Source organism: Rhipicephalus microplus, unplaced genomic scaffold (assembly GCF_043290135.1).
Source record: "Rhipicephalus microplus isolate Deutch F79 unplaced genomic scaffold, USDA_Rmic scaffold_14, whole genome shotgun sequence".
In the NCBI taxonomy this organism is placed as follows: Eukaryota; Metazoa; Arthropoda; class Arachnida; order Ixodida; family Ixodidae; genus Rhipicephalus; species Rhipicephalus microplus.
In genome coordinates, this window is record NW_027464587.1 from 9,822,232 (window position 1) to 9,836,339 (window position 14,108).

The window sequence follows — 14,108 nt, forward strand, 5'->3', positions numbered from 1 at the left end:
ACACTGAGCTATCACGACAGCCATACCCCAGCCATTTTATTGGGTATCTATGTCAATTCAAACATGGGATTGTCAGTCAGCGCCACTAGTAGCCATGGCGGCGAGTGTGGTAAACTCTGTTATGAGCCTGTTTGGCGTCACGTAGCACGTGAACTTATTACTAATTGGCAGCTTACCAATGATCCACCGTATACAACCTAGAGGCACCAAGTCTGCCAATACGACACTCTCGTAAATGAATAAGGAAAACAAGTGTATACTTAAGGGCTCGTTTTTCGTGTTTTACACAATATTATTGAGATCTAACAGACAATAATGCCAAGGAAGGTATAGGGGAAGTAATTAGGCCAATTGTAATGTAAATGAGAAGAAAGAAAAGTGGGTGAAAAGGTAATTTGCCGTGGGCAGGATCCGAACCTGCAACCTTCGAATAACGCGTTCGATGCTCAACCGCTGAGCTACCACGACAGCCATCCCCCCAGCCACTTTATTGGGTATCTATGTCAATTTAAACGGTGGAGTGTCAGTCAGCGTCACTAGTAGCCGTGGCGGCGAGTGTGGTACACTCTTTTATGAGCCTGTTTGGCGTCACGTAGCACGTGAACTTATTACTAATTGGAAGCTGACCAATGGTCCACCGTATACAACCTAGAGGCACCAAGTCTGCCAGTACGAGACCCTCGTTCATGAATAAGGAAAACAAGTGTATACTTAAGGGCTCGTTTTTCGTGTTTTACATAATAATAATGAGATCTAACAGACAATAATGCCAAGGAAGGTATAGGGGAAGTTATTAGGCCAATTGTATTATAAATGAGAAGAAGAAAAGTGGATGAAAAGATAACTTGCCGTTGGCAGGATCCGAACCTGCGACGTTCGAATAACGCGTTCGATGTTCTACCACTGAGGTACCACGACAGCCATCCCCCAGCCATTTTATTGGGTATCTATCTCGATTTAAACGTGGGAGTGTTAGTTAGCGCCACTAGTAGCCATGGCGGCGAGTGTGGTACACTCTTTTATGAGCCTGTTTGGTGTCACGTAGCACGTGAACTTATTACTAATTGGAAGCTGACCAATGGTCCCCCGTATACAACCTAGAGGCACCAAGTCTGCCAGTACGGGACTCTCGTTAATGAACAAGGAAAACAAGTGTATACTTAAGGGCTTGTTTTTTGTGTTTTACACAACAATAATGAGATCTAACAGACAATATTGCCATGGAAAGTGTATAGGAAGTTATTAGGCCAATTGTATTTTAAATGAGAAGAAAGAAACGTGGGTGAAAAGATAACTTGCCGTAGGCAGGATCCAAACCTGCGACCTTCGAATAACGCGTTCGATGTTCTACCACCGAGCTACCATGATAGCCATCCCCCCAGCCACTTTATTGGGTATCTATGCCAATTTCAACCTGGGAATGTCAGTCAGTGCCACTAGTAGCCATGGCGGCGAGTGTGGTACACTCATTTATTAGGCTGTTTGGCGTCAGGTAGCACGGGAACTTATTACTAACTGGAAGCTGACCAATGGTCCACCGTATACAACCTAGAGGCACCAAGTCTGCCAGTACGAGACTCTCGTTAATGAATGAGGAAAACAAGTGTATACTTAAGGGCTTGTTTTTCGTGTTTTACACAATATAATGAGATCTAACAGACAATATAGCCAAGGAAGGTACAGGGGAAGTTATTAGGTCAATTGTAGTGTAAATGAGAAGAAAGAAAAGTGGGTGAAAAGATAACTTGCCGTGGGCAGGACCCGAACCTGCGACCTTCGAATAACACGTTCGATGCTCTACCACTGAGCTACCACAACAGCCATCCCCAGCCACTTTATTGGATATCTATGTCAATTTAAACGGTGGAGTGCCAGTCAGCGACACTAGTAGCCATGGCGGCGAGTGTGGTACACTCTTTTATGAGGCTGGTTGGCGTCACGTAGCACGGGAACTTATTACTAACTGGAAGCTGACCAATGGTTCCCCGTATACAACCTAGAAGCACCAAGTCTGCCAGTACAAGACCCTCGTTAATGAATAAGGAAAACAAGTGTATACTTAAGGGCTTGTTTTTCGTGTTTCACAATATTAATGACATCTAACAGACAATAATGCCAAAGATGGTATAGGGGAAGTTATGAGGCCAATTGTAATGTAAATGAGAAGAAAGAAACGTGGGTGAAAAGATAACTTGCCGTGGGCAGGATTCGAACCTGCGACCTTCGAATAACGCGTTCGTCTCTCTACCACCGAGCTACCACGACAGCCATCCTCCCAGCCACTTTATTGGGTATCTATGTCAATTTAAACGTGGGAGTGTCAGTCAGCGCCGCTAGTAGCCATGGCGGCGAGTGTGGTACACTCTTTTATGAGCCTGTTTGGTGACACGTCGCACATGAACTTATTACTAATTGGAAGCCAACCAATGGTCCACCGTATACAACCTAGCGGCACCAAGTCTGCCAGTACGAGACCCTCGTTAATGAATAAGGAAAACAAGTGTATACTTAAGGGCTTGTTTTTCGTGTTTTACAAAATATAATTGACATCGAACAGACAATAATGCCAAGGAAGGTATAGGGGAAGTTATTATGCCAATTATATTGTTAATGAGAAGAAAGAAAAGTGGGTGAAAAGATAATTTTCCGTGGGCAGGATCCGAACCTGCAACCTTCGAATAACGCGTTCGATGCTCAACCGCTGAGCTACCACGACAGCCATCCCCCCAGCCACTTTATTGGGTATCTATGTCAATTTAAACGGTGGAGTGTCAGTCAGCGTCACTAGTAGCCGTGGCGGCGAGTGTGGTACACTCTTTTATGAGCCTGTTTGGCGTCACGTAGCACGTGAACTTATTACTAATTGGAAGCTGACCAATGGTCCACCGTATACAACCTAGAGGCACCAAGTCTGCCAGTACGAGACCCTCGTTCATGAATAAGGAAAACAAGTGTATACTTAAGGGCTCGTTTTTCGTGTTTTACATAATAATAATGAGATCTAACAGACAATAATGCCAAGGAAGGTATAGGGGAAGTTATTAGGCCAATTGTATTATAAATGAGAAGAAGAAAGTGGGTGAAAAGATAACTTGCCGTTGGCAGGATCCGAACCTGCGACGTTCAAATAACGCGTTCGATGTTCTACCACTGAGCTACCACGACAGCCATCCCCCAGCCATTTTATTGGGTATATATGTCGATTTAAACGTGGGAGTGTCAGTTAGCGCCACTAGTAGCCATGGCGGCGAGTGTGGTACACTTTTTTATGAGCCTGTTTGGTGTCACGTAGCACGTGAACTTATTACTAATTGGAAGCTGACCAATGGTCCCCCGTATACAACCTAGAGGCACCAAGTCTGCCAGTACGGGACTCTCGTTAATGAATAAGGAAAACAAGTGTATACTTAAGGGCTTGTTTTTTGTGTTTTACACAATATATTGAGATCTAACAGACAATAATGCCAAGGAAGGTATAGGGGAAGTCATTAGGCCAATTGTAAAGTAAATGAGAAGAAAGAAAAGTGGGTGAAAAGATAACTTGCCGTGGGCAGGATCCGAATCTGCGACCTTCGAATATACGCGTTCGATGCTCTACCACTGAGCTACAACGACAGCCTTTTGCCCAGCCAGTTTATTATGTATCTATGTCATTTTAAACGTGAGAGTGTCAGTCAGCGCCACTAGTAGCCATGGCGGCGAGTGTGGTACACTCTTTTATGAGCCTGTTTGGTGACACGTAGCACGTGAACTTAATACTAATTGGCAGCTGACCAATGGTCCACCGTATACAACCTAGAGGCACCAAGTCTGCCAGTACGAGACTCTCGTTAATGAATAAGGAAAACAAGTGTATACTTAAGGGCTCGTTTTTCGTGTTTCACAATATTAATGACACCTAACAGACAATAATGCCAAAGATGGTATAGGGGAAGTTATTAGGCCAATTATATTTTAAATGAGAAGAAAGAAACGTGGGTGAAAAGATCACTTGCCATGGGCAGGATCCAAACCTGCGACCTTCGAATAACGCGTTCGATGTTCTACCACTGAGCTACCATGATAGCCATCCCCCCAGCCACTTTATTGGGTATTTATGCCAATTTCAACGTGGGAGTGTCGGTAAGTGCCACTAGTAGCCATGGCGGCGAGTGTGGTACACTCATTTATGAGGCTGTTTAGCGTCACGTAGCACGGGAACATATTACTAACTGGAAGCTGACCAATGGTCCACCGTATACAACCTAGAGGCACCAAGTCTGCCAGTACGAGACTCTCGTAAATGAATTAGGAAAACAAGTGTGTACTTAAGGGCTTGTTTTTCGTGTTTTACACAATATTAATGAGATCTAACAGACATAATGGCAAGGAAACTGTATGGGAAGTTATTAGGCCAATTGTATTTTAATTGAGAAGAAAGAAAAGTGGGTGAAAGGATAACTTGCCGTGGGCAGGATCCAAATCTGCGACCTTCGAATAACGCGTTCGATGCTCTACCACTGAGCTACAACGACAGCCATCAGCCCAGCCAGTTTATTATATATCTATGTCAATTTAAACGTAGGAGTGTCAGTCAGCGCCACTAGTAGCCATGGCGGCGAGTGTGGTACACTCTTTTATGAGTCTGTTTGGCGTCACGTAGCACGTGAACCTATTACTAATTAGCAGCTGACCAATGATCCACCGTATACAACCTAGAGGCACCAAGTCTGCCACTACGAGACTCTCGTTAATGAATAAGGAAAACAAGTGTATACTTAAGGGCTTGTTTTTTGTGTTTTACACAATAATAATGAGATCTAACAGACAATATTGCCATGGAAAGTGTATAGGAAGTTATTAGGCCAATTGTATTTTAAATGAGAAGAAAGAAACGTGGGTGAAAAGATAACTTGCCGTAGGCAGGATCCAAACCTGCGACCTTCGAATAACGCGTTCGATGTTCTACCACCGAGCTACCATGATAGCCATCCCCCCAGCCACTTTATTGGGTATCTATGCCAATTTCAACCTGGGAATGTCAGTCAGTGCCACTAGTAGCCATGGCGGCGAGTGTGGTACACTCATTTATTAGGCTGTTTGGCGTCAGGTAGCACGGGAACTTATTACTAACTGGAAGCTGACCAATGGTCCACCGTATACAACCTAGAGGCACCAAGTCTGCCAGTACGAGACTCTCATTAATGAATGAGGAAAACAAGTGTATACTTAAGGGCTTGTTTTTCGTGTTTTACACAATATAATGAGATCTAACAGACAATAATGCCAAGGAAGGTATAGGGGAAGTCATTAGGCCAATTGTAAAGTAAATGAGAAGAAAGAAAAGTGGGTGAAAAGATAACTTGCCGTGGGCAGGATCCGAATCTGCGACCTTCGAATAACGCGTTCGATGCTCTACCACTGAGCTACAACGACAGCCTTCCGCCCAGCCAGTTTATTATGTAGCTATGTCATTTTAAACGTGAGAGTGTCAGTCAGCGCCACTAGTAGCCATGGCGGCGAGTGTGGCACACTCTTTTATGAGCCCTTTTGGCGTCACGTAGCACGTGAACTTATTACTAATTGGCAGCTGAACAATAGTCCACCGTATACAACCTAGAGGCACCAAGTCTGCCATTACGAGACCCTCGTTAATGAATAAGGAAAACAAGTGTATACTTAAGGGCTTGTTTTTCGTGTTTTACACAAAATTAATGAGATCTAACAGACAATAATGCCAAGGAAGGTATAGGGGAAGTTATTAGGCCAATTGTAAAGTAAATGAGAAGAAAGAAAAGTGGGTGAAAAGATAACTTGCCGTGGGCAGGATCCGAATCTGCGACCTTCGAATATACGCGTTCGATGCTCTACCACTGAGCTACAACGACAGCCTTTTGCCCAGCCAGTTTATTATGTATCTATGTCATTTTAAACGTGAGAGTGTCAGTCAGCGCCACTAGTAGCCATGGCGGCGAGTGTGGCACACTCTTTTATGAGCCCTTTTGGCGTCACGTAGCACGTGAACTTATTACTAATTGGCAGCTGAACAATAGTCCACCGTATACAACCTAGAAGCACCAAGTCTGCCAGTACAAGACACTCGTTAATGAATAAGGAAAACAAGTGTATACTTAAGGGCTTGTTTTTCGTGTTTCATAATAATAATGACATCTAACAGACAATAATGCCAAAGATGGTATAGGAGAAGTTATTAGGCCAATTGTAATGTAAATGAGAAGAAAGAAACGTGGGTAAAAAGATAACTTGCCGTGGGCAGGATTCGAACCTGCGACCTTCGAATAACGCGTTCGAGTCTCTACCACCGAGCTACCACGACAGCCATCCGCCCAGCCACTTTATTGGGAATCTATGTCAATTTAAACGTGGGAGTGTCAGTCAGCGCCGCTAGTAGCCATGGCGGCGAGTGTGGTACACTCTTTTATGAGCCTGTTTGGTGACACGTAGCACGTGAACTTATTACTAATTGGAAGCCGACCAATGGTCCACCGTATACAACCTAGCGGCACCAAGTCTGCCAGTACGAGACCCTCGTTAATGAATAAGGAAAACAAGTGTATACTTAAGGGCTTGTTTTTCGTGTTTTACAAAATATTATTGACATCGAACAGACAATAATGCCAAGGAAGGTATAGGGGAAGTTATTATGCCAATTATATTGTTAATGAGAAGAAAGAAAAGCGGGTGAAAAGATAACTTGCCGTGGGCAGGGTCCGAACCTGCGACGTTCGAATAACGCGTTCGATGCTCTACCACTTAGCTATCACGACAGCCATACCCCAGCCATTTTATTGCGTATCTATGTCAATTCAAACATGGGAGTGTCAGTCAGCGCCACTAGTAGCCATGGCGGCGAGTGTGGTACACTCTGTTATGAGCCTGTTTGGCGTCACGTAGAACGTGAAGTTATTACTAATTGGCAGCTTACCAATGATCCACCGTATACAACATAGAGGCACCAAGTCTGCCAATACGACACCCTCGTAAATGAATAAGGAAAACAAGTGTATACTTAAGGGCTCGTTTTTCGTGTTTTACACAATATTATTGAGATCTAACAGACAATAATGCCAAGGAAGGTATAGGGGAAGTTATTAGGCCAATTGTATTGTAAATGAGAAGAAAGAAAAGTGGGTGAAAAGATAATTTGCCGTGGGCAGGATCCGAACCTGCGACCTTCGAATAACGCGTTCGATGTTCTACCACCGAGCTACCATGATAGCCATCCCCCCAGCCACTTTATTGGGTATTTACGCCAATTTCAACGTGGGAGTGTCGGTAAGTGCCACTAGTAGCCATGGCGGCGAGTGTGGTACACTCATTTATGAGGCTGTTTAGCGTCACGTAGCACGGGAACTTATTACTAACTGGAAGCTGACCAATGGTCCACCGTATACAACCTAGAGGCACCAAGTCTGCCAGTACGAGACTCTCGTAAATGAATGAGGAAAACAAGTGTGTACTTAAGGGCTTGTTTTTCGTGTTTTACACAATAATAATGAGATCTAACAGACAATAATGGCAAGGAAACTGTATGGGAAGTTATTAGGCCAATTGTATTTTAATTGAGAAGAAAGAAAAGTGGGTGAAAAGATAACTTGCCGTGGGCAGGATCCAAATCTGCGACCTTCGAATAACGCGTTCAATGCTCTACCACTGAGCTACAACGACAGCCATCCGCCCAGCCTGTTTATTATATATCTATGTCAATTTAAACGTAGGAGTGTCAGTTAGCGCCACTAGTAGCCATGGCGGCGAGTGTGGTACACTCTTTTGAGAGCCTGTTTGTTGTCACGTAGCACGTGAACCTATTACTAATTGAAAGCTGACCAATGGTCCCCCGTATACAACCTAGAGGCACCAAGTCTGCCGGTACAAGACCCTCGTTAATGAATAAGGAAAACAAGTGTATACTTAAGGGCTCGCTTTTCGTGTTTTACACAATATAATGATATCTAACAGACAATAATGCCAAGGAAGGTATACGGGAAGTTATTAGGCCAATTATAATGTAAATGATAAGAAAGAAGAGTGGGTAAGAAGATAACTTGCCGTGGGCAAGATCCAAACCTGCGACCTTCGAATGACGCGTTCGATGCTCTACCACTGAGCTACCACGACAGCCATCCGCCCAGCCACTTTATTGGGTATCTATGTCAATTTAAACGTGGGAGTGTAAGTCAGCGCCACTAGTAGCCATGGCGGCGAGTGTGGTACACTCTTTTATGAGTCTGTTTGGCGTCACGTAGCACGTGAACTTATTACTAATTGGCAGCTGACCAATGATCCACCGTATACAACCTAGAGGCACCAAGTCTGCCAGTACGAGACCCTCGTTAATGAATAAGGAAAACAAGTGTACACTTAAGGGCTCGTTTTTCGTGTTTTACATAATAATAATGAGATCTAACAGACAATAATGCCAAGGAAGGTATAGGGGAAGTTATTAGGCCAATTGTATTATAATTGAGAAGAAGAAAAGTGGGTGAAAAGATAACTTGCCGTTGGCAGGATCCGAACCTGTGACGTTCGAATAACGCGTTCGATGTTCTACCACTGAGCTACCACGACAGCCATCCCCCAGCCATTTTATTGGGTATCTATGTCGATTTAAACGTGGGAGTGTCAGTTAGCGTCACTAGCAGGCATGGCGGCGAGTGTGGTACACTCATTTATTAGGCTGTTTGGCGTCAGGTAGCACGGGAACTTATTACTAACTGGAAGCTGACCAATGGTCCACCGTATACAACCTAGAGGCACCAAGTCTGCCAGTACGAGACTCTCGTTAATGAATGAGGAAAACAAGTGTATACTTAAGGGCTTGTTTTTCGTGTTTTACACAATATAATGAGATCTAACAGACAATAATGCCAAGGAAGGTATAGGGGAAGTCATTAGGCCAATTGTAAAGTAAATGAGAAGAAAGAAAAGTGGGTGAAAAGATAACTTGCCGTGGGCAGGATCCGAATCTGCGACCTTCGAATATACGCGTTCGATGCTCTACCACTGAGCTACCACAACAGCCATCCCCCAGCCACTTTATTGGATATCTATGTCAATTTAAACGGTGGAGTGCCAGTCAGCGACACTATAGTAGCCATGGCGGCGAGTGTGGTACACTCTTTTATGAGCCTGTTTGGCGTCACGTAGCACATGAACTTATTACTAATTTGAAGCTGACCAATGGTCCACCGTATACAACCTAGAGGCACCAAGTCTGCCAGTACGAGACCCTCGTTAATGAATAAGAAAAACAAGTGTATACTTAAGGGCTCGTTTTTCGTGTTTTACACAATATTAATGAGATCTAACAGGCAATAATGCCAAGGAAGGTATAGGGGAAGAAGTAGGCCAATGGTATTGTAAATGAGAAGAAAGAAAAGTGGGTGAAAAGATAACTTGCCGTGGGCAGGATCCGAACCTGTGACCTTCGAATAACTCGTTCGATGCTATACCACTGAGCTACCACGACAGCCATCTGCCCAGCCATTTTATTATGTATCTATGTCAATTTAAACGTGGGAGTGTCAGTCAGCGCCACTAGTAGCCATGGGGGCGAGTGTGGTACACTCTGTTATAAGCCTGTTTGGCGTCACGTAGCACGTGAACCTATTACTAATTGGCAGCTGCCAATTAGTAATAGGTTCACGTATACAAACTAGAGGCACCAAGTCTGCCAATCCGAGACCCTCGTTAATGAATAAGGAAAACAAGTGTATGCTTAAGGGCTTGTTTTTCGTGTTTTACACAATATATTGAGATCTAACAGACAAAATTGCCAAGGAAGGTATAGGGGAAGTCATTAGGCCATTTGTAAAGTAAATGAGAAGAAAGAAAAGTGGGTGAAAAGATAACTTGCCGTGGGCAGGATCCGAATCTGCGACCTTCGAATATACGCGTTCGACGCTCTACCACTGAGCTACAACGACAGCCTTCCGCCCAGCCAGTTTATTATGTATCTATGTCATTTTAACCGTGAGAGTGTCAGTCAGCGCCACTAGTAGCCATGGCGGCGAGTGTGGCACACTCTTTTATGAGCCCTTTTGGCGTCACGTAGCACGTGAACTTATTACTAATTGGCAGCTGAACAATATTCCACCGTATACAACCTAGAGGCACCAAGTCTGCCATTACGAGACCCTCGTTAATAAATAAGGAAAACAAGTGTATACTTAAGGGCTTCTTTTTCGTGTTTTACACAAAATTAATGAGATCTAACAGACAATAATGCCAAGGAAGGTATAGGGGAAGTTATTAGGCCAATTGTATTTTAAATGAGAAGAAAGAAACGTGGGTGAAAAGATAACTCACCGTGGGCAGGATCCGAATCTGCGACCTTCGAATAACGCATTCGATGCTCTACCACCGAGCTACCACGACAGCCATCCGCCCAGCCACTTTATTGGGTATTTATGCCAATTTCAACCTGGAAGTGTCAGTCAGTGCCACTAGTAGCCATGGCGGCGAGTGTGGTACACTCATTTATGAGGCTGGTTGAAGTCACGTAGCACGGGAACTTCTTACTAACTGGAAGCTGACCAATGGTTCCCCGTATACAACCTAGAAGCACCAAGTCTGCCAGTACAAGACCCTCGTTAATGAATAAGGAAAACAAGTGTATACTTAAGGGCTTGTTTTTCGTGTTTCACAATATTAATGACATCTAACAGACAATAATGCCAAAGATGTTATAGGGGAAGTTATTAGGCCAATTGTAATGTAAATGAGAAGAAAGAAACGTGGGTGAAAAGATAACTTGCCGTGGGCAGGATTCGAACCTGCGACCTTCGAATAACGCGTTCGAGTCTCTACCACCGAGCTACCACGACAGCCATCCGCCCAGCCACTTTATTGGGTATCTATGGCAATTTAAACGTTGGATTGTCAGTCAGCGCCGCTAGTAGCCATGGCGGCGAGTGTGGTACACTCTTTTATGAGCCTGTATGGTGACACGTAGCACGTGAACTTATTACTAATTGGAAGCCGACCAATGGTCCACCGTATACAACCTAGCGGCACCAAGTCTGCCAGTACGAGGCCCTCGTTAATGAATAAAGGAAAACAAGTGTATACATAAGGGCTCGCTTTTCGTGTTTTAAACAATATAATGATATCTAACAGACAATAATGCCAAGGAAGGTATAGGGGAAGTTATTAGGCTAATGGTAATGTAAATGAGAAGAAAGAAAAGTGGGTGAAAAGATAACTTGCCGTGGGCAGGATCCGAACCTGCGACCTTCGAATAACGCGTTCGATTCTCTACCACTGAGCTACCACGACAGCCATCCCCCCAGCCAATATATTGGGTATCTATGTCAATTTAAACGGTGGAGTGTCAGTCAGTGCCACTAGTAGCCATGGCGGCGAGTGTGGTACACTCTTTTATGAGCCTGTTTGGCGTCACGTAGCACGTGAACTTAATACTAATTGGCAGCTGACCAATGGTCCACCGTATACAACCTAGAGGCACCAAATCTGCCAGTACGAGACCCTCGTTAATGAATAAAGAAAACAAGTGTATACTTAAGGGCTCTTTTTTCGTGTTTTACACAATAATAATGAGATCAAACAGGCAATAATGCCAAGTAAGGTATACGGGAAGTTATTAGGCCAATTAGATAGTAAATGAGAAGAAAGAAAAGTGGGTGAAAAGATAACTTGCAATGGGCAGGATTCGAACCTGCGACCTTCGAATGACGCGTTCGATGCTCTACCACTGAGCTACCACAACAGCCATCCGCCCAGCCAGTTTATTATTGGGTATCTATGTCAATTTAAACGTGTGAGTGTCAGTCAGCGCCACTAGTAGCCATGGCGGCGAGTGTGGTACACTCTGTTATGAGCCTGTTTGGCGTCACGTAGCACGTGAACTTATTACTAATTGGCAGCTGCCAATTAGTAATAGGTTCACGTATACAAACTAGAGGCACCAAGTCTGCCAGTCCGAGACCCTCGTTAATGAATAAGGAAAACAAGTCTATGCTTAAGGGCTTGTTTTACGTGTTTTACACAATAATAATGAGATCTAACAGACAATAATGCCAAGGAAGGTATAGGGGAAGTCATTAGGCCAATTTTAAAGTAAATGAAAAGAAAGAAAAGTGGGTGAAAAGATAACTTGCCGCAGGCAGGATCCGAATCTGCGACCTTCGAATAACGCGTTCGATGCTCTACCACTGAGCTACAACGACAGCCTTCCGCCCAGCCAGTTTATTATGTATCTATGTCATTTTAAACGTGAGAGTGTCAGTCAGCGCCACTAGTAGCCATGGCGGCGAGTGTGGCACACTCTTTTATGAGCCCTTTTGGCGTCACGTAGCACGCGAACTTATTACTAATTGCCAGCTGAACAATAGTCCACCGTATACAACCTAGAGGCACCAAGTCTGCCAGTACAAGACTCTCGTTAATGAATAAGGAAAACAAGTGTATACTTAAGGGCTCGTTTTTCGTGTTTCACAATACTAATGACACCTAACAGACAATAATGCCAAAGATGGTATAGGGGAAGTTATTAGGCCAATTATATTTTAAATGAGAAGAATGAAACGTGGGTGAAAAGATCACTTGCCATGGGCAGGATCCAAACCTGCGACCTTCGAATAACGCGTTCGATGTTCTACCACCGAGCTACCATGATAGCCATCCCCCCAGCCACTTTATTGGGTATTTATGCCAATTTCAACGTGGGAGTGTCGGTCAATGCCACTAGTAGCCATGGCGGCGAGTGTGGTACACTCATTTATGAGGCTGTTTAGCGTCACGTAGCACGGGAACTTATTACTAACTGGAAGCTGACCAATGGTCCACCGTATACAACCTAGAGGCACCAAGTCTGCCAGTACGAGACTCTCGTTAATGAATGAGGAAAACAAGTGTGTACTTAAGGGCTTGTTTTTCGTGTTTTACACAATAATAATGAGATCTAACAGACAATAATGGCAAGGAAACTGTATGGGAAGTTATTAGGCCAATTGTATTTTAATTGAGAAGAAAGAAAAGTGGGTGAAAAGATAACTTGCCATGGGCAGGATCCGAATCTGCGACCTTCGAATAACGCGTTCGATGCTCTACCACTGAGCTACAACGACAGCCATCCGCCCAGCCAGTTTATTATATATCTATGTCAATTTAAACGTAGGAGTGTCAGTCAGCGCCACTAGTAGCCATGGCGGCGAGTGTGGTACACTCTTTTATGAGCCTGTTTGTTGTCACGTAGCACGTGAACCTATTACTAATTGAAAGCTGACCAATGGTCCCCCGTATACAACCTAGAGGCACCAAGTCTGCCGGTACAAGACCCTCGTTAATGAATAAGGAAAAGAAGTGTATACTTAAGGGCTCGCTTTTCGTGTTTTACACAATATAATGATATCTAACAGACAATAATGCCAAGGAAGGTATGCGGGAAGTTATTAGGCCAATTATAATGTAAATGATAAGAAAGAAGAGTGGGTAAGAAAATAACTTGCCGTGGGCAGGATCCAAACCTGCGACCTTCGAATGACGCGTTCGATGCTCTACCACTGAGCTACCACGACAGCCATCCGCCCAGCCACTTTATTGGGTATCTATGTCAATTTAAACGTGGGAGTGTAAGTCAGCGCCACTAGTAGCCATGGCGGCGAGTGTGGTACACTCTTTTATGAGTCTGTTTGGCGTCACGTAGCACGTGAACTTATTACTAATTGGCAGCTGACCAATGATCCACCGTATACAACCTAGAGGCACCAAGTCTGCCAGTACGAGACCCTCGTTAATGAATAAGGAAAACAAGTCTATACTTAAGGGCTTGTTTTTCGTGTTTTACACAATAATAATGAGATCTAACAGACAATATAGCCAAGGAAGGTATAGGGGAAATTATTAGGTCAATTGTAGTGTAAATGAGAAGAAAGAAAAGTGGGTGAAAAGATAACTTGCCGTGGGCAGGATCCGAACCTGCGACCTTCGAATAACGCGTTCGATGCTCTACCACTGAGCTACCACAACAGCCATCCCCCAGCCACTTTATTGGATATCTATGTCAATTTAAACGGTGGAGTGCCAGTCAGCGACACTAGTAGCCATGGCGGCGAGTGTGGTACACTCTTTTATGAGCCTGTTTGGCG

The 14,108-nt window shown here is 44.1% G+C and overlaps 1 non-coding gene across 1 annotated transcript; it reads right to left on the bottom strand.

The window, feature by feature from the left end:
* Nucleotides 1-1,746: 1,746 nt before the first annotated feature.
* TRNAT-UGU (transfer RNA threonine (anticodon UGU)) lies at nucleotides 1,747-1,818 on the bottom strand. Its single transcript has one exon. It is a non-coding gene; the product is annotated as a tRNA-Thr (tRNA).
* Between the last annotated feature and the right edge of the window lie 12,290 nt (nucleotides 1,819-14,108).